Below are 22,859 nucleotides of genomic sequence, written 5' to 3'. Positions count from 1 at the left end.
CAGATACATATTTTGGTAAACATAGCAATGGAATGCGAAGTTATTGATAAGCATGGATGGACATCTCGTGAGAGGGGCAATGAGAAACAAATGACCAAGAAACTGACCAACTGTGTATAACATTCCATTCACGTGAATACTTCATATAAAAGTGGGAGACCACGAGGATCTCGTCCCTTTTTCCCTTTTACTTATGGGCAACACTAGGAGAGGATCTTGCTAGTCGTCCCTGTGAACTGAGGCCTAGTGACAGACTGAATCCAGCTCAGGTTGGCTGCAGAGTCCAATCCAGGACTTCGGGTTCCAGCTCTGCAGTTGCTGAGACTTTCAAGATTGGTTTTGTATATTTTGTATTATTTTCTCTATTCTTATTAGTAGCATTAGTAAAACATTTTTAATTTTTCCAACTCTCTTCTCTCTGTCCTCCTTTTCCTCCCGATCACCTGTCCTGAGTGGGAAAAGGGAAGAGGGAGGGGTAAAAAGGGGAAGTGGGGGTGGAAGAGGAGGTTAACAATACATCTGCCAGGGTTTGATTGTTACCCCGCAATCTAAACCCTTGACACCATGGATGTTGTTCCACTGATGGGCTACTGTTCATCGTCATTTAGTTTTCCAATTTAGACTGTTGGCATAAGCCACCAGTGGCCTTGCTGTTCACAAAGTCCAGTGTTAATCTCTCTGACTTTGACCATACTTAAGTCTCAGTAACGGTTATTACCTGATGTATTATCACACTCTGGTTTTTCATCCTGAGTATTTTACACGGGTGTAAAGTGTACATTACTGGTTAATATGTGGGGTTTTTATTCTTTCCCATGCATTTCTGAACAATTATAGCAGGCTAGATGTGGTGCTTTCAGGTAATCCTCCCACGTGACACTTATCTGTGCTTCCTTGCTTTTTCAGAGAATACCAAAATCAGCTAATTGATCAGAGCTGGGCAAACAGGGTCCAGGTCTCACTGCATCTGAACAATGTTTTCAGACGTTTCATCCCATGACCCTATTTTACCTAAACCTGAGGAACCTGAAAACAACGATCTGTTGGGTGCTATGGTGTGTTCTGGCTTCATAAAATGACAAAATTAATGGATTTGCCTCTCTGCCTTTTGCCACCTGTAATGATTTCCTTTGGAAGAAACCTCAGAGAAAGGAGACAGAAGGGAGCATGCTATGACATTTTCCAAGCAAGTTGCTGGGGTTACCAGTATGAAGACAAGGAAATTAGGGTGCTTTTCTATTCCTGCATATATCATGTATTCAATATGTTTACAATCTTTAGGGTTTGGTTTTTTGTTTTGTTTTGGTTTGGTTTTTTGTTTTTTTGTTTTTTTGTTTTTTTTTTTTCCCTTTCTGAGCATAAATATATTAAGCAAGGTACATTTGTAGACATCTAGGACATAATATTGCTTTTTGAAAATTTCATCAATATGCAAATTGTATCTAAGGTAGCTCTGGTAAAAATGAAAAGCTCTAACAAAATATATTGTGCATTAAATGGTTACAATTTATAAAATTTTGCAATAAAATTAATTCAGGTATTGTAAAGTATGTGAAATAAATACAGTGATACTATGATTAACAGTAAAGTAGAAAAGTAATGCAGTTACAGTCTACTGAATATTACACTCAAGGTTGAAAATTTGTATGTATGGGGAATATGTTTGGTTTTGATTTACAGTATTAACGATCTCCTCCTTAAGCTGTCACATGTCTTTATGCAATTCCTCAGTCATTCATAAAGAAGTATTGCATGTGATTGTTCATTCAGCTCCTCAGGTTTTGGCTAACATATAGCTTGATGTATGCTGGGAGCTGCACCATTAGGTCAATAAGAGAGCAACACATAGGCAGGATAGCCTTATGGAAATGGTATATACCCAGCTTCCAAGTTTTAAGGTATGAATGAGTCAGCTTACATAGGAGGATTGAAGTGGATCCAGCAGGACTGCTGAGGCTTTCATGGTTCTCATTGTGATACGGAGGACACCTGCACCCTAATGGAGAAGGAAGTATTAGCACTCTCACCCTCAGCTAGGTTATAATTTTGCTCATAGGCATGCAACTAAGTTACAAGTTGCAAGTGACAAACTGCCAGTTAGGAGTTATGAAAAAAGGAACTTGTGAGCTAGAAACCTCATTAATTTAGTGACGAATTAGTGAATTCATGTGTTAGACTAAGGGATTGAGCCCTTTTTTGTTCTGTTTGTTTCTTTCCTAAGGAGATCATAAAGTAAATTTTAATTGACAGAGCGCATTGTCCTGTAAATTTGAGACTGTGACAATACAAACAATAAAACAGCATGGCAAAAAAGCCCCAATAAAATCAAACATTTAGATGCAGAGTATAAACTGCTGACTTGTTCCAACATTAATTTGAAATAAAAATACATGCAGTCTTTGCTTTAGCATTTATTTTTAGTTCCAATATCTGATTAGAAGTTGAAGAGATTATAGTTTCATTCATCAAAAGTCATATTAGGAAACATTTTCTAACAGGAATGTGCATGGAATCCTTCATCTTTTTATTGTCTGTGACCCTTATTACAAAGTACAAAAGTAGTACACATAGTATCTGAATATTCCAAAAACTTTAATGTGTTAAATTTAAAAGCTGGGTAATTGCAAGATAACAACTACATTAATGATATAACATGTTTATGGCACCATATTTATTAGAATGTTTATTAAATATTTCAAAGTTCCATAATCCCCTAATTTATTATTACCTTCCAAGTCATTCTTGTTCACCCTGTTACACAGATGGTATGTGCTTCATATTCTTTTGAGATTCTCAATATTGTTACAAGTCTCCTAAGAAGGAATCTTGTTATGGAGGTCTTAAAATACACATATCTCCGGCAAAGTCTTAAAATATCCTTGTCTTCCCAGTGACTAATGATTTCAACCTTAGGAATGTTAGCCAATGTACACCTTTAGTTAATCTCTTTCTCTGCTGCAGCAGTCTCACGATCTCTTCAAACAGTATGCTCATTTAAAAATACTCTAAGTATGAACTTGTTACACTGGGTAAAGTATTTTGTTTGGACCCTTATGGTGTTATAAAGACACTAGCCTCAAGGGCAATAGAGGATAGAGTGTAGTGTTCATACCTAAATGTGATTCAGAATTTTTTCTTGAAGTGAGTTGTCATTTTAAAATGTTGCTTGTCAAAGCCTAGAGTTTTCATTTAAAAAAATCTGTTTTGACTAAAGATTAATAAAACTGATGAAATTGATTGATGAACTGCCAGAAACATTCACTTGGTGTGGGTTTCAGGCCCTCTTCTCCCTCTGCTGCTCCTGAGCAATGCTGGCAACCTCAGGGTTTCCACTCTGTAGGGTCTAAGCTTCCCACTGACATCAATTCCAACTGAGTGTGAGGTTATGGGACAACTCCTGTGTGTGACCTGACTGTAATTTTTGAAAGTTAATGGAGCTATGCTCAATTATACCATTTTAAGCTCTAGGTTAAATAATTTCAGTCTTAGTTCATAAGGGAATAATAGCATGTAGGACACTGGTTTGTAGGACATATTGGGTAAGAGCAAATCCTTGTGTGAAAAAAAAGCCCTACTCTCAAAAATCTTGGTTACTGAACAGAAACCCCAAAACCAAAAACCAGAACATGGGTACAGATTTTACAGAATTTTATGCATAGATTTGAACAAATTTTCCTTAGGGTGAAACACAGGGAAAAAAAAAAAAAAGTGACTTAAATTGGATTATACACATAGTCACAAGTCTTCTGACCATTCATAATGTAGAAGCAAAATGAAAAAGATAATAGAAATTCCTCATCCTGACTTTCTTCAAAAGTCCTATATGATGAATCTGATGTTAACTTTATCAGATGATTTTGCAGTGAAGGGAATTTGGCTACATATTTAGCTAACATAACTTTATTTAGAAATGTAACAGTAAAAGCAGAGTATTGAAGTTTGTATATGTGTAGGAGGATGAAACTTACCATGTCTGGTGTAGTAGAAGGCTTGTGAATCCACATCAAAGTAAATTGCAAGAGTGGTTTAGTGTATCTCACATCTGAAGGAGTTAGGGGAAGTGTCAAGGAAATACACTGAAGTGAGAATTAGTCTAGTTAAGTGCACACATTCTTCTCTTGATGTTCACAATATTTTTTCGGTCTTTCAGATTCTGAGCATGTGTTTTAGTCTAAATTTTTTCTACTGTAGCCTTGTAAAACCCTGGCCTTGAGGGAGAAAATCTCACTGTCACCAAGGGGCAGGAGGATGGGAGGAGAACAGATGGAAGGGGTAGAGATGGAGGATTTAAATGTAGTTCTGCCAATTCAGTCATTATGTGTAAGCAGGGATGTGAAACTTGCGTATTAGTTTTCTCTGCATCTCAGATGATGGAAATGAACTGTGGGAAGACTGTGAAGGCTAATCCAATTTGTACTCTTCTTGATTTTTTAAAAATAATTCCTAAAATAAAAAATCTCAGATTACTTCCAATTGTTTTCTAACCACTCGGAACAGGGAAGAAAGGGGTAAGACTGCCAAATCATCAGTGATTTTAAACAAGACTGATAGAACAGCTGAGACCTTGGAGATTAGAAGAGACATTGAGGTAAAGCTTGACAGGTGGATTTTGAAGCTTTGGACACACTCTTTGGAATATGTGTTTGACAAACAAACCCAAGAACTAGGTAACTTTGGGAAATACATGACAGCAGTCTGGATTATTTCCAGGGATCATAACTGAAAAGTCTTTCTTGTTCTTCACTTGTGTGACAACACAAATTTCAAAATTAAGGAACTTGATATAGAACTTAATTTACTAACTAGCAAATATTGGGTTTCCCATGAGGGATTTTGCAGGTGATAATTTTTACAAATCCCTTAACACCATATTAAGATACTAAGCAAGTTTAGGGGAAATTATGAGAAAATATAAAGTCATAGAATGTCTGGAGTTGGAAGGGACCTACAAGGATCATCGAGTCCAACTCCTGTCCCTGCATGGCACAGCCCCAAAGTTCACACCTTATGTCTGAGTGCATTTTCCAATTGCTTCTTGAATACTGTCAGGCATTGGTGCTGTGACTGCCTCCCTGGGGAGCCTGTTCCAGTGCTCCACCACGCCCTGGGTGATGAACCTTTTCCAAAATGTCCAACCTAAACCTCCCCTGGCACATCTTCCTGCCATTGCCTTGGATCTTATCATTAGTCACCAGAGAGAAAGTATCAATGCCTGCCCCTCCTCCTTCCCCTTGTGTGGAAGCTGTGGACCGCAGTGAGGTCTCCCCTCAGTCTCCTTTTTGCAGGCTAAACTTCAGCCACTCCTTACATGACTTGCGGTTTAAACTTTTCACCAACTTTGTGGCCCTCTTCTGGACACTCTGCAGCAGCTTTGAAACCCTTTTATATTGTGGGGCCCAGAACTGGACACAGTGCTCCAGGGGAGGCATCACCGGTGCAGAGCAGAGCAGGACAATCACCTCTCTTGCCCAGCTGGCAATGCTGTGCTCAATGCACCCAGGACATGGTTGACCTTCTTGGCTTACAGGGCACACTGCTTGCTGTTGACCAGAAACCCCAGATCCCTCTCTGCAGATCTGCCCTCCAGCATCTTGTCCCCCAGTCTGTATGTGTAACCAGAGCTGCCATGTTCCAGGCGCAAAATTTTGCACTTGTTAAACTTCATGCGCATGGTGATTGCACAGTTCTCCAAGTTGTCCAGATCCCTCTGCAGGGCCTCTCTGTCATTGACAATGTCAACAGCTCCTCCAAATCTTGTGTTACTGATGAATTTACTTTGTATTCCATCCTGTGTCCAAGTAATTTATGAAGATATTGAAGAGTAGTGGCCCTAAGATGGATCCCTGCAGAATCCTGCCAGCGACAGATCACCAGCCCAATGTAACCCCATATACTATAACCCTTTGAGGCCGACCCATCAGCCAATTGCTCACCTACTGCGCTATGTGTTTATCTAGCTGTATGCTGGACATTCTGTCCAGGAAGATGCTTTACTGAAATCGAAAAATATCACATTGACTGGATCCCCTTAGTTAACCAGGTAACCTTGTCATAGAAAGAAATAGAGTTTGTTAAGCAGGAATTTCCCCTGATGAACCTATGCTGACTGGGACCAATGACTACATTGACTTTTTTTTTTCAATAACTCTCAGAATAATCTTCTCTATACTTTTGCCAGGCACAGAAGTGAGCCTGTTGTCCTGTAGTTATTGAGGTCATCCATGTTGCCCTTCTTGTAGATTGGGACAATATTTGCCAGCTTCCAGTCAACTGGGACATTTCTAGCTTCCCAGGAGCATTGAAAAATGATTGAGAGAGGTTTTGCTATGACAGCAGCCAGCTCTTTAGGTAGCCTTGGATGAGTTCCATCAGGTCCCATTGACTTATAAGGATCTAGCTGGAGTAGCAAATCTTGCACAAATTTGGGGTTGACTGGGAGTTTGTCATTCTCACAGCCATGGTTCTCTAGATCAGGGCTCTAGGGGTCCCAGAGCCCACATTTGGTGTTGAAGACTGAGAGAGAGGAAGCATTAAACATCTCTGATTTATCTTTGTCCCTGTTTATGAGGTGACCATGCTTATCAAGTAATGGACCAATGTTTCAAGTTTGCCTTTCATCATTAACATATTTCAAAAAGGCCTTTTTATTGTCCCTTACAGTACTAGCCAGCTTTAACTCACATTGAGCTTTGACCACACGAATTCTCTCCCTACAATCACAAGCAGCATCTCTGTAGTCCTCTCGTGACTCCTGGCCTTTCCTTCACTGACCATATGCTTTCTTTTTTTGCCATAGCTCAAGAAGAAGATCCCTGTTCAGCCTTTTGCTGCTTGACTTTTGATATTTTGGAATTGCCTGCCCCTTTGTTTTTAGTAGATGGTACTTAAGAAGCGACCAACACTGATGGACCCAAGCACCTTCAAAAACTTCTTCCCAGGGAATCTTACTAAGTAGTTCTCTGAGCAAAATGAAGTCTGCTCTCCACATATCCAGAGTTGAGGTCTTTCTGGTAGTTTTTCTCCTGTTAGCACAGATTTTAAACCTGTCTGCTTTGTGGTCACTGGGGCCAAACTAGCCACCAATCACCACTTCATCCATGAGACCATCTCTGTTAGTGAGCAGGAAATCTAGAAAGGCAGCTTTCCTGGCCAGTTCCCTTAGTACTTGCACCAAGAAGTTATCATCCAGAAATTTTAGGAATCTTCTGGACCTGCTTGTACCAGCTGTATGATGTTCCCAGTTGACACCTGCCAACTTTATCTCCTCCATAAGGACAAGGGTAGATATCTTCATGGCTTCCCTTAGTTTCTTAAAGAATAATTCATTATTGTCTTCATCCTGGCTGGTTGTCCAATAGTAAACTCCTATGGAAACACCCACTTGATTTGTCTGTCCCTTAATCCTTATCCACAGAAAACATATTCTGTCTGACTTTCTGCTTTCTGCATGCTGCATTAAATGACTATTTTCTGCATGTCTAATATGCCGAGCAGGATCAGGATATATACTCTTTTAGTGTGATCTTCCTTGAAATATTAGGCACATCCGTTACAAGTGTCAGTATAAATCCAAACCATGAGGGTGTAAAAAAAGTCTACTCCAAACACTGTAAATAGAACTGTGACTTCAAGGAAGTTCATGCCATGTTTGATTTATATATTAGCCTGTGAGATAACACTGGCCAAATCAGTGATGGAGGATGTGAGGGAGGAGTTATCTGCTGCTGGTTCCTGTTTTATCTTGTTTTGTCTTGTAATCCCACAAAACTACTAAGTGTTTTCATTCTCTGAATTTGTAAAGTTTATGTTCTTAGAAAGAATAATACAAAATCTTACAGCTGAAAAACAAAATTATAATTAATAAGGTATCTGCAAAAAATAAAAGGACATAGCACTTGATTTTGAGTTGATTACTATATCATGATTATCACAATATCCTATGAGGAAGAAATATTTTAAAGGGTTCAAAGTGAGGCAGCTTCCTTTCCTTTTCTTAGCTATATGGGATCATATTCTTGACTCTCTACACTACAAAAAGGTATATTATTAAGACTGAACATCCAAGAGAAAAGGAGAATCAGGTAGTGAAACAAAGAGAGGCAAAAGATGGCAAAATCAACATCAGTATGTAATTCTACATTTCTCTGGTGCCCTTAATCAAAGAAATATGAATCTTTATAAACTTATAAAGTTCCTGTCATTGCATGACATAAAATATCATTTAGTTTGGTTTCTCCTCCTAAACTGACCAATCATTTTTTAAAGAAGTTAGTTTGACATAATTCAAGACTGGAGTTATCTAGTTCTCTAACAATCAGAAAGAAAAGTATTTTTGGAATGACCTTCTCTGATACCAAAACTAAAAAGAATGCAGATACTCATTGTGGCCTCTCAGGGTGCATGACAAGTCAGTGACATTATGACTGCAGTCTTTGTAGTTTAGATACAGTTGTACTGGGATCATCCTCAAACCAAACCCACTCATTTTGCACAAGCAAGTTAATAACTATGACAGAATGTTGCAATGGTATTTCCAAGAACTGATTTATTAGATCTGAACAGAAAACTCACGTGCAGTGCTTTCTTCATTCTATAACATAGAACCCTATTTTCTGTGAAAAGTCATTTAATTTCAAATCCCTAAGCAGATACTGTAGACAAGTAAACTCCTGCAGACTCAGAGAGTTATTTGAGACATTTCTGCTTGTTTCTCTTAGGAACTGCATGTCCAGATGAGGGTATTGCCTGCTCAGTTGTGTAAGAGGAACTAATTGTATGAGTTTTCTTCAGTCCTGTTCAATAAAAAGTAAACAAGTTCAGTTTAAATGGATAATGAAATTATTTTATTTTGCATATGGATGAATAAGAAACACTTGCCAGGGAATGTGATTGAAACTAATCCAATTTGACCATGTGCGTTACTTTTTCAATAAACATTCCGGCATTTTGTGAGTCAGGCTAAGTAAGTAAGATAAATCACATTCTATTGCTATTTTTAATGAAGATATAAAATAGTTGCCTGAGTCATTTCAGGCACAACGCTTGTCATTCTCCCCACATGGCTAAAAGGGACAGTGTTTTTTCCTACTAGGGTGATTGTGCGATTGCAACAATCACATGGCTTTAAGTCTCCTCTTTTATTTTGAAATAAATATTGGACAATTTATTCTTCTAATAAGGCAGCAGGAGCCTCTCTCCTAATAGTTCAATATATTTTTTAGTACTTTTGATGAAGAGTTATATGGTAATGATACATAAGCAAGAAGAAAATTGCAGTGCCTAATATATTTGCCTTCATTATTTTCCTTCTCTCAAACAGTCCTAGAACTTTGATTCTGCATGGTAATAAACAAACCCTATTCATTCCTGTGATGATACTGAGTAAGCAATATATTTTTTCCAGTTTTATCAGAAATACTAAGTTTTCATATGAACAGAAGACCTTTGTGACTGATACCGTGTTTATTGTACTGGTAGAACCTTGACTGAAGAATTCTGGTTTGGCAACACTGACAAGTTTCTCTCATCATGTACAACATGGCTACTTGCTCTTCACGTTTTGCTTTAAAATTATCATTTTGGGATTTTCAGGAATCTGATTAAGTTTTACCACACAAAAGGCAGAACAAGAACAGCTGAATACAGAACATACCCTATTTTACAGGTTGGAAGTTTAGCATAATGAAAGTAAAAACATCATATGGCAGTATTCTGTCAATGAACGTCTTAAAGGAAGACAGAAGCAAGTTTTCTCCAAATATTTAAAAATTCAAGCTCTTTCTTAAATAGGTTCAATATACTGTGCCTCACTACCATAAAATGACCTGACATAAAGAAATGCAATGAAGTATAAAAGACGCCATGAAGATACAGAACATTTTCTAAAGGAAGATTCCCTTTCTCTGAAAAACTTGCCATGAACATGATCTTTTTACTGTTTAGCAAAAGTTTCTAAGACCTTTCCCTTGAAAAATCACTTAAAATATACCAATATCAGATGTAATAATTAATCTGTAATGTTTAAGAACAGAATTTTTAAATTAAGTAAGTATAAATACTGACAACCTGGATAAAATTAAAATATGCATGCATTGCCTTAGAAGGCAGATTCTTTGTGTTCTCAGTCAGTGTGCTTCATGATTTAGAACCAGATTTTTCCCTTGTTTTTAAAACATTTACGTGTTTTGCCCTTTTACACAGGATTAGGGAAAGGTGGAATTTAAAGGCTATATGAGTTCAGTACATGCATTTGGTATATTTATTCTTTAAAAAATTCTGCTCACCATCTCTCTCAGACAAAGATTGAAATACATGTTAGGTCAAATTGTTTGACTTGTGAGACACATCAGGATTCTCAGACAACATTTTCTTGTTGCCCAGTTTTTTGAAGAGTAACAGATTTTTCTGTCCACTACTTCATAGCTTGTTCCTTAGAAATGGTGGGTGGAACATAAGTTGCATTAAGTTACATTACACGTTTACAGAAAACAAAATGCTGCATTTATAAAGTATGCCTGCATTTATCATCAGTGATCTTTTTATGCAACTGTTACTCATAATGGATAACAAATTAGTCATATATAGTCCCACTGATGTGAACTGAGGTAGATCTTGACAAAGATATTTTTATAATGGTTTGGCTTTTTTTATGTTTAACATTTGTTTTCTACTGGTACCGCTTCTGTAAATATGCAGCAGTTGAATTGTTCCTCTATATCATGTAGTGATATATTTCAATAATTACTAATATCATGGGAGATTGCCCTCGTTCTAAGTACAGAACAGTATTATCAGTTCAGTTCCTGCATTCAAAGGAAACCAAAGCAAAAGCACATTGAATAAAGACATCTATAGGACATTCCATGCTTCTATGTCTATTCAGATATCATAAGATAAGGCATAGATATTTCTAAAAGCCTAGTAGTGAAAAAATATTTGAAATTTTTGGTGACTGCTAAGCTTGATAAGGTGGTTACGCTAATTAGTGAGGAAATCACCATAAAAGGAATGAAGTGAGCTTAATGACACCTCAGGAGATGAGCCAATCAGGGAGCAACACAGAGAAGGAAGCAGTAGACAGGATATTACTGAAAAGGTTTTATTTAGAAATGTTGATAAACTGTAGTTGATTGAATGAAGACTGAAAGACTGAGACTATTGCTACAGGTAAGAGTTTAAAAACCTTCAAATTAGAGTCACGAATTAATATTTCTGTACCTTCACATCTCACAGATTTTCATATCAGTAACATAAGACCTGACTGTGTATGATGGAGGTCTGCTAAGAGGCAATTGGAAATGGTGAGTGTTATAGCTAAATGGTGGTAAGGCCATTGAATTAATATATAGAAGTCTGGAAATATACTCCCTCAGACAATTTAGAGGTAATACTAAATTAAGAAGTGTCGTGTATCTACTGAACAATAAAGTTAAAGCCAAAGAAACCTTGAGAAAACCCTATATTAGGGTCAAACATTTTTGATTTTGCACCTGTATCATTAAAATTTGTTGAGCCTGCACCCTCAAGATCTTTATAGTTATTATTTATAATTTAAATGTATGTACTACTGTACAGATAAATCATGTACATTATAAAACATACACAAAAATTGAAATTAAAAATGGATGAGACAAAAGTGCACCCATGCACCCTAGTTTGTAGACAACTGACTCAGAGTACAGAAAAAGAGGATGAGGGAGCTTAGCTTCTTGATGCCATTGAAGAGGAGACTGAGGGAAGCATTTAATGGTAGCCTTTGATTACTTGTAGAAGGTTACAGTGTTGAAGAAACAAGCTTTTCTTCACAAGGCTAGACGGTATAATAAGGAGCAGTTCCACAACTTGTAGCTTGGGAGAGCCAGCCTAGTTTTCAGAAAGCAATTCTTTACCATGGGGGCTATGCAGTGTCACCAGAGAGATTGTTTGAGCTCCACACCTCACAGCTGTCAAGATTTGGCCAGGAAAAAACATAGCTGACCTGATCTAATATTTGGGATAGCCCTGTTTGAGGCTGGGCTAGATGATCCCCAGAAGTCTCTTTAAACTTACATTTCCATAATTCAATGTCTTTAATAATAATTAAAAAAAAAAAGTGTAATAAAGCTTAATGAATATGTAGAGCTACTGTCTAGTTTGGTTGAGCAGTGTGTGTGAGTGTCTCATATAGAAATTATTTTGTTGACTTTGGCCAAAAGTCCATATCTAGCTCTGTCCAGCAATGTCCAGTAACAAGTATCTCAACTACCTAGAGAAGAACTAGGAATAGGGAAAGCAAGTAGTGGTACTTAAGTCTTCTTCAGTGATTTGTGACTTGGGAACTTTCTGAACTAAAAGTTTTTTCTATGTGCCTTATAAAATCTGTCTAGTAGTATGGCCACACATATAAATTTATGGAAATTTGTTATGATTGTTCATAGTTTAGAATTTGCAAGGTCTTTTTATAGAAATCGCTCCTCACAAATAAAAGGAAATGTATATTTTTTAATAGAAACAAAATCCACTTAGTTGTTAGGGTATTATTTTTATTTTCATTTTTTGTTCCACCAGAAAAGGGCTCTGACATAGGTATTAAGATACTGGGTTTTAATCTTGTGTTACTTTATACTTTTCTGAATAGTGATATATACTGTTTTATAATGATAGAGAAAAAGCTAGGTTCACAGCTGCTGGCAGCTATGCAGGAATACCATCTGCAAAATGTGCAAACTGTTCTTTTATAATTTGAAACAATTTTCTTCTTGAACAATGGGAAACTATAGTCACACACTTTTTGTTTATACAGTTATGGCTCTATGAACATTTCCTGAAAAGAGGAAAGAAGAAATATTGTACACTTTTGATGACAGGATATCAGAAAGTTATGTAATGCCAAACTTCGAGAAATAACTATGAAAAAGAGAGGATCAAAATGTAATTTCTATTTTTGTAATTCCACTTCGTCTGCTTTAAAATTATGTGGAAAACAATACATATTTAAATTTTCCATGAAATAGAATTTTGCTCTGATATGTACATATAATATTTCCTTTCTGCTTTTGTTTGTCTGTAGCTAATTTAGTTATTGCTGTATTTGATATCATTCTACACACTGAAGTTCTCAGAAACATTAAGTCCTCATTCCATAGTCTTTCATAGAGTGAAATAAAGCTGCTGATAAGGATTATAAACTGACATACTGTTTCCTGCACCTGAAGGACTATGAAACACTCAGGTTCAAACACACATGCAATATGTGACTTAACTTCAAAAAGAAATAAAATGCATAGATGAATGTAGTATTTCTAAGCTCTGGATTTGCATTCCTTAGAGGAAGAATTTTATTTTCCCTAATAGACTTTAAAGGGCCTAGGAATAAAGCAAATGTATTTCCCTTTTCTTCATGATAAAGGAAAGTTTATCTTCAATAGCTTTACCATACTTCTTTTATGTAGCTTTTGGTAACTTACTTAGCTTAAGTGGTTCTCCTATGTTATGAATATTAGTCTAAAAAAACAGAAACAGTTATACTTGCTATTGCAAGCTAACTTTTGAAATCCAGTTGTGAAAGTAGCAATTCTGAGTTTTGAGAATGAAAAATTTACAAGCGAAGTGGACACTGGAAAACATGCCACATGTGTCTTTAACAAAAAGTTGGCTCAGTTTGAACACTAGCAAAAAGATTAATTCATGTAGTCAGTTATATGAATTTGCCAGATTGTGACAGTGATCTCTGTAGACCAGATCCATCAGGCATCTCTGAGAGTTAAGCCTAAATGGAATAAACAACCAAAACTTTCCTGCTGAAGGGTTTGTTGTAAGTATATTGCTAGGTGTTTTTTGTTTGATTGTTTTGTGGTTTTGTTTTCTGTTTTGTTTTTGTGTTTTGGTGGGTTTTTTGTTTAGTTGGTTGGTTTTGTGGGTGTTTTTTTGTTTATTTGTTTGTTGTTGTTTTGTTTGTTTGTGGGGGTTTGGTTTGTTTGTTTGTTCGTTTTTCTATTTGATGACCGAAGTATTTTGAGTCAATTCCCAAGCAGTTCATATCTTTCCACTAAGAAAATACTCATCTTAAAACAATGCTTAAGGGTAGCCTGTGCTGAAAAAATAGAGGATAAAACCCCATACATTTCTGCAGAAAATATGTGGAACAGATACTCACTATTTAAATCAGATTTTCTGTGTTCACACAGTCAGTCCATGGTTCAGTATCTTTGCAGTTTATACAGACAGACTCCCCTGACATTGTTTTTCTTCTTAAAAAAAGTACCAGTCAGCTAAGATTTTAACATATCTAAGCATATGTTTACTGTATGAATTGTTCTGATTTCTGCTTGCCCAGCAGCAATTGCTTTTGTCAGTTGTGTAATGTGACATATGCATCTTAAGATAAATGGTACAGATAGATACTGTTTAGTCTATTTACTCATGGCAATCTACCGAACATTAGTGTAAATCTGTGGGGCCTTTAGCTACCAACAGGTAGCAACACTGTCCTGTAGCTATTGGGAGAGAAAGAAAAGAGACAGCAACCACCTGTCAATGCAGTAAACCAGGTGTGAGCTCTTCTGTGTATCACAGTAATCCTGCAGGCACACAACAGATAGTAAAGCAGTGTGTAGTTTCAGGGAAAGGGCCTGTTGAATTTAAACTTTTCCTGTTGCTTTCTCAGAAAGGATCTAGGACATCTGGAGACATTTTTATCAACTGCAGTTGTTCTTGTTAATTGAGTTCCAAACTATTTTTCTGGTCTTGCTAAAGAAGAGGGGAATATGAACTAGGAGAGGTCTGCTTTTTACATGGTGAACATGAATGTGGATGAGAAAAGCATAGTAATAGACTGTTTGTAGGTAACTTATTTTATGACACAGGAGTATGAGTATGCTCAGACAGTTAACAAAAACTTTACATGTGCACATCAGGCAGAGAAAATGCTAAGAACTGGTATTTGAAATACTCGTTGTATTTGTCCTCAGTTAGTTTACTCTGTTGTCTAAAAGCTGTCTCTAAAAGTGAAATAGCAAAACACTGATCCAGGAAAAATAAGTAGATAAGAGCACCTGGTTGTTGAAACCTTGTTTTTTGCAGGATGTATGGAAAATTTTGCTTTTCCCCGAATATTTTCACAGACGTTTAAAAAACAAAGCAGTATTAACTGATAGATTGTTACACGTATGAAGCTAGAAGCAAGAGAAATAAGAACAAGAGACATTTGGGTTTATTCTACTTTCTTAGTTTAGCATATAGCAGCAAGGTTGGTTTGTTTGTTTGTTTGTTTGGGTTTTTTTGGTGGGTGGGTGGTGTTGGATAGTATTCTATCAAGTATTAGTTGGCCTGGCTGACTTGTATTTTTACTTTTGTGTATGCTTGTGTATATGAGGGGTAATATAAAGACAGCTGCTTTTATGATTAAAAGCTTCAGTATATATACTTACATGAATAAAAATGAAATGCAGTCCTGTTTCCTGAATTATGCCTTCCTTTTTTTTTTTCTTTTTTTTTTTTTTGATAATGTGTAGTTATGTTAGAGTTTGTCTTGAATTTTCTTTTTCACAATACATGGATGATTTCCATTGAGGAAATATAGGGCTCAGATGCCAGGGAGAATCTGGTGACCAAGTATGATATGCAGCTTGAAAGAACTGCAGCAATTTTTTTAATGAACTCAGTATATTTCTCCAATATTTCGATTGTCTTTGTGTTCCAGAAGCAGCTCTTACAGCATGAGGCTAGTACTAATTACACTTCTAGTTATTAGTCATGTTAACTAATTAACTCGCTTGTTATTATTTGTGCATCTGTAATTTACCACTATGGGCAAAATCTTGCCATGTGAACAGGAAGAATGTAATTTCTGTGTTTGTACAAAAGAAAAGCAAACATACACTTATTGCTTATGTCTATCAACTAAATGACCTGGGATTGTGCTCTGGTCCTAGGGTCAAGTGATATATTAACATGTCTGGTCTAAACTAGCAGGCATACATCCTAGCTTAAAATACATCCCACAGGGTTCTCTGACCCTGGTGTGTATATGTCCATATTTCTGTACCATTATAGGTGCTGGTTGTATACTGCAGCTGTGACTTATCATATGGTGATTTCTTACATTCTTCTGGCTTTGTGATCTGGGTGATCTCATGTTTTCCAGCACTTAGGCACAGGACACTGCACCCTGCTCTGTGGCATAACAGATTACTATCCACATGAAGTTTTTGACACATGTTGCTCTATCTGCTGACATTGCTGTGGGAGACTGTCTTCTTATTGCAGTGAGAGATTCATGACACCATCTCTTCCTGATTCTATCTGTGGTGTCACAGTTAAATCTCAGCTAACAACCAAAACGATGCAAGATGCTCACTTACTCCCCTTGCAACTCCTCTCCCGCCTCACATAGAGGAGAGAATCAAAAGGGAAGGGAGAAACTAATGCAATGTCAAAAAACCAGATTAATGAAATAACAATATAATACCAACATAATAATACTTTTACTACTGCTGATATATGTAAAATAAAAATAAAATATAAACTGAGTGATACTCAATGCAATTCCTCACAAACTCCATCTGTACCGAGCAACCAGCCCCAGGAAGAGATAAAGCACCCTGGTCCCAAACAGCTGATCCCAGGGAGATAGAGAAAAAAAGGCCAAAAAGACAGATAGGCCCAGAGACTACTGCAAAATAGCAGAATGGCAAAAGCCATATTCTCATTGATCAACCTGGATGTCAGTCAAGGTTTGTCCCCTCTATGCCCCGCGTCATACCTGCCTCTCACCTACAGATAGAAGGACCAGAAAGACCTTGGTTCTCAGACAATGGCTAGGATACCAATAAGTTCTTACATCCTCTCCATTCCAACTCAAAACCACTGGAAAGTTACTTGAAGAAAAACATTCATTCTGTCCTGGGCTGTTATCTTCTTGTTCTCAAACTAAACCCAAACAATGATGGTACCAGCTACAAAAAATAAGTTTCTAACTGCATGAAGAAAATTAACTCAATTTCAGTTAAACCAGCACACACAGTCAGCAAAATTCTGATGTCAGAGCAGTTTTCACTCACCAGAGTCTGACTTCAGGCCAAATCCCACTCCTATGATTGACTCCTTCACCAGGGATCTTCTGAACAGAAATCTGAGCTTCAGTGCCTCTCATGGTATATGATGAATTTGCAAAGAAAGCCTAGAATTATTGGCTTCAATGGAGACAGCGAAACAAGGTCTTATATCTTCGATTCTTAATACAGTCTTGGTAACATAGACAACACTGCTGAGTAGCACTAAAGCAGTGGGTTAGGTTGCATATCTCCATGTAGCTAATGCCAACACTGTGGTGGAGTGCTGATAGCTACCATGGCTACTCCAGGCTTCTTCCTACTTGATATTAATAGTGAGAAATTCTTGGCCTATGCCAACCTCCCTAACTTTTACCCAGTTCTGTACAGAATCTACAAGGACTCAATCCTAGGTGTCTTATCTTTGACTTGTACATAAAAAAAACGAACGCCTTGACTGTGATATTTTAGGCACGTCAATCAGCCTGGACAATTGAACCTTGGGAGTGTGTCAGATAAGTATGGAATTAACTGTATTGCCTGCTGTGGATATTCTATGGTCTGGGTTAATCCTTGGGCATTTTGTGCATTGGGTGAGAGAGTGCTATGAGGTGGGGAGCAATTAAAACTAGGAACCATGTTGACAGTCAGTACGGGTGGTAGTTGAGAATCAGTACACAGGCCCATGTTTTGTCATTGTTTAATTTACTAATGTGGGCGTAGCTGATGGGTAAAAATTCAGCAATGACAATCTGAAAACTTCTACTTAAAAATCACAAATCTGGAACTTTTTCTCCAGAAATAACTGCTTGGCAGCCTCTCTAAGTATAGTCTACTTTGCTTTTGCTGAACCATCTCACCAAGAAACCTGCCTTTCGGTTGTGTTAGATCTTAGTTTTATATGGGTCCTGAGTATAATTTGAGATATATACTCAAAGAGCTATTAATGATAGGAAAGGTGTAATAAAATACTTTGCTCCTATCAGTCGCCTATATTAGCATTGATGGTAAAATGACACTGGAATATCTTTACGGCAAATAAGACATAAACACAGTCTTTGAGCGCTTCACTCTGAAAGCTTCAAGAAGCTGGAAAAATGTTTCTAACTGCTCATCTAATTAAATGTTCATCTTCTGTTTTTTATTCATTCACTTTTATTCATTTGATGTGCAGAATTGCAGAGCCATTTGTGTGTAACTGCTATCTATTTCAATTTTAAACACGTCTCCTCAAACAAAAGCAAGAAAGTATTCACTGGGTAATATGTAGATTATGATTGCTGTGGGAGTACTTTGTCTTTATAAGTTTGTTTGGTTTTTTTGTTTTTTTGGTTTATTTTTTAAGATAGAACTGCTATTTGGCTGACATTATTTAAATCAATTAAAAGATACAAATTTAATGAAACAGCTTACACTAAAGTATGTACTGCTTATTAGTGGGTTGCACTATTACACAATTTTATATAGGGGAAAGTAAAGACCGAGTTCCTCTTTCTAACCTTTCCCACCCACTCTAGAGCAAATGCAGAGTGCAGACAGTTTTATATCAGTGAAGCTAATCTGAGCCAAAGGAAAACAGAATTATGCAGAACAAATAATAATAAGGTGTCTGTTATACATAAACAGCAATAAAAAACTTATTTACATTAAATAACAAGAGCCTGTTAATGTAAGATTTGAACTGTGCTCTGTAAAACATTTCAAGCATGTTACAAGGTGGCAGTCCACTTTGAGAATGTGTTTTTTACTTGACTATTGCTATGAAGTAAGGTATCTGTTGACAGTAGGCTTCTCTGATCCTGTTTCTATGGAGTTTAATTATAATCTGTTATTGGAATTTTTCACATCTGTCTTTCTTCTTAATCCACAAATCATCGTGGTTCTTTGTTCTTAAGCTATAAAGAAGGTGCTCTTTTGGTCTGACCTCCTCTTGGTTTTCATTCCCTTTGTGATCTCTTAAAACTAGAAACAATAAGTTCAACTGTGTGCATCAAAATATTTTGTAGAGAATGAAGTGAATGAAATTGGAAAAATATAATTTTGGAGTCAAATATCCTTTCGTAACATTTGCTTAGGATGAGACTATTCCATGCCAGATAAAATAACTCTAAACTAGGTGGACTTACTGTTTGCAAGTTAGCACAGGTGTAGCCTGACTATCCCTTTTACTTAGGACACAGCCAGTGGAACAATTTCCAGTCTTTTGGAAGCTGTACTATTGTAAATGAAAAAAAGAAACAAATCCTGCATCTTTTTCTAGTGCTGTCACAATGCATACTGTATGGCCGAGAGTGATTGTTGAAAGAATTTCCTTATAAATGGTTGCATGGGAAAAGCTCTGATGGTTCCACGCGTTCCTTCCAGGAATATCCAGGTTTTCACAAGCATTTATAATCTTAAACTAATAGAATTGTACCAAGTATACTTAGTCTGGGGAAAACTATTTAGGGCATACAAACTGAAGTAGTATAATCTATGAAGAAGCTATGAATACAGGTATATATTTAAGTTCAGGTAACATGATCAAATGATACATGTATATTTATAAATAAAGGGAATTTTCAAAGCAAGAAGACAAGGAATTAAGCATCAGATCTCCACTCAGTTTTGAATAATCTCTGAATGTTCAATATCTCTCCCCTTCTGGGCAATTAACTCAAATTCTCTATTGCATTACAACAAACTTGAAATATGTGATATTTCAGAAAGAAGTCCGCAGGATCAGCACATTAATGCTGAGGACAAGCTTGACAGGACTGGTGGATGAATGAAGGGTCTAGTTAATGTCATCTTCAGTTCTGCTTCATTGGTCACAAAAACAATTATTGCTCTCAGAAACTGAAGATAGTCTGAGTGGTTATTTTGTTTCTATTTTGTATTATTCAAAACTGTTTGTTTCATAAAAAGGGGGAAAAGACAAGCTTTGTCATTTCACAACAGCTGATTTTTACAGGAAAGTAAAAGCCAATTCATAGAAGCAAGAACATCTGACTAAGCATTGTGTCAGTGCAAGTCAGGGTCAGAAATTTCAGGCATGAAAAATAATTGGTTTTAAGTCAATCACAAAGTTTGTGCATGTTTCAGGCATGATTTGACGATTCAGTTTAAGTGCATTGTTTTCAAGTAAAGATGATAGGTAGTTAATATTTCTGCTTATTTTTCAGATTACTTTTTTACATAGTATTTTACATTTACAACTTATATTTTCCTTTTACAGCAGTATCTACACGATAATTTAAGAATGTAAGTATTTTTATTATTACTTTTTGAAATTCCTTGGACCAAGTGACCTCAAAATCATTTGAGATGACTTTTAAATTTTAAATATAACCATGAATATCTATTTGACTTCCATCAATTGGTAAGGGTAACTGTAGGAAAATGTTCTGGTTAAGAGACACAAAAACCCACAAGTTTAATTTACTCATTAATTTTTATTTTCTTTTTGTTTCTCTTGATAATGAGTGAAAGACAAGCAAGGAATCAATTTCTGAACAGAATGTAACAACATTCGTTTGGGTTTTTTTCTTTTGTTTTTTTCTGTCTTTTTTTTTTTTTTTTCAGTTCACTGTATTAATTAGACAGCAGAAAACTGTATTTATTTAGCCTGTTCAGATGCTTGCATCATATATTGTTCTAAACTACAAAAGGATGCAGAGTATAAGATTTTATGGAAGATAAGTTATATGGAAGAACGCAAAGTGTGTGTGAAAGTTTTACACCTTCATGAAAAAAAAGGTTGTTTCTCAGTGGATGAAATGCAGATGAGAACAAATATAAAAAATGTAGAAGTAGCCAAGGCAGATAAACAATTAAATTAAAAAGAGGAAAAACATCTTCTACCTAAGGGGGAAAAAAAAAAAAAAAAAAAGAAAAAGAAAAAAGTAGTGAAAGTTTAGCAGTGTAAACCCTCTGAAAGAGCAGTAGTGGACATTAGTTTCAACTTCTACAAAGCAAAGATGCCTGCACAGAGACTGAAGCCATGAAACCTGAAACTCACACTTTCAGGAAGGGAAGAGGCATCTCCATTGGTATTTCAGTTAAGCTTTGGGGATTGTTTTGTTTCCTTGCTTAAGACTTTTATAAATATTTTGAACCATGCTGTGTGGTTTGGATATTACAGATAAATGTTTGCTATGAGCATTTGTCTTAACCTGGGATTATATGTAATTTAAAGCAACTGGATTACAGAAGGGCTCTTACCATTCAAGGATTTGATGAGTTTAAAAATTAAGGCCTTCAGGAATAGAGTACATTCCTATTTGAATACAAGCCAGAGATATATCATCACAGAAGCCTGAAAAATCAAGTAACCTCCAGGCAACTCTTGGTGACTTTAAAGGCTTCTGGTTCACTATAAAAGCATCGGGTAAACACTTGAATCTCCAGATTGCAAACAGAGAGTCCCAGAAGTCCACTTCCAAGTACCAGTTTTAGAAAAGTAGTTTTAAAACTTTTTGAAAAATACCGTAATATAAGCACTCCCCAGTTGCTGGGAATTTATAACTTGAAAAATCCAAAAGGCCTTATGGTTTTATGGTAATTTATATTGCCATTGATATCAATAGCATACTTTAATAAAATCACAGTTTGTGAAGATCTGTGGATAGTAGCTAAATGTACACAGAATATTTTGCTGAAGTAGTGTTCCATACCTGATTTAAAGGAAATCCATATATGTTTCTAAACTCTCCCTCCCCCTATAAACTTTGGCAAGACACAAACATAATTTTGAAGGCAATATTAGGTAGTGTCATTACAATCCTTCAATATTATCAGGAACACCAGCTAATGGGAGAGAGATGTCAGAAGCTGTTGTTGGGTATGCAAACTGGTAATGAATCAGATCACTGTAAAGCAAGAACATGAGGGCACAGAAGAGAGCAGAGTAACGAAAGCCTCTTGCAAAATTGCTGTGAGATCCACTACTTGTTCTCTGCTTGTTTCTCAGTTGTCCTTCACATTTATAATCATGGTGATGGTCTCTAAGGTCCAGTTCTCAAAGCAACAATAAACAAAGCAAGCCTAAGAAGGTGGAGTGACTGTAGAATCTATCAGACTTTTAGAGGTTAATCAGCTACATCATTTATAGCTCAGCTTGAGTAATATGAGGATCTCTGTTCTTTATAATGCTAACTCATCTACTGTTCTGTACTTATGAAAGTTCATAGCCTGTTTAAATGCTTCTGTAAGCAACTATTTGGGAAAAGCAATTTGCAGTCTGCAAATGTGGAAAAAGGCTGAACTGTGTAGCTGTGACTCAACTCAATCACACTATTTCTGGTACATTTCAGAACAGTTTGACTGATGCGAAACAAGAGTAACCTACCATAAACCAGTTTTAAATTGAAAGGAAATGGTAGTTTACAATACACAGAAAATAATTTTCTCAGTTATATTCCATAGGCAGCATTGTTGTTTTTCAAAATACTGATACCAAGGAGACTTAGGCTTCATCTGAGCTACCCTTTTAGCCATTTCTGATTCTGTTCTCAAACTTCATTTTATTACTGGATGACCAGGACACAGAGGTAATATACCTATTGAGAAACAGGAAAAGTTGCCCTTCTCTTTATTAGTTGCTGAATTTTAGATTGCTTGGATACAAGTATGCAAAGCCAAAACAAAACTTGAGTGATATAACCTCCACTATTTTTATTTCCTGTGCACAGGATCCATAAAATCTCATATTTCCTTTTATTAAAGATGCATATCTTTCTAACCTTGAACAAAAAATTGCTGAAGCAAAGAGACCAACTTTTGGTAAAGTATAGATACTGGGATTACAATACACCTGTGCTGCTTGCACAGTACTAGTATTAAAAATGC

Source organism: Nesoenas mayeri (genome assembly GCF_963082525.1).
Source record: "Nesoenas mayeri genome assembly, chromosome: Z".
In the NCBI taxonomy this organism is placed as follows: Eukaryota; Metazoa; Chordata; class Aves; order Columbiformes; family Columbidae; genus Nesoenas; species Nesoenas mayeri.
This window is presented reverse-complemented; position numbering follows the sequence as displayed.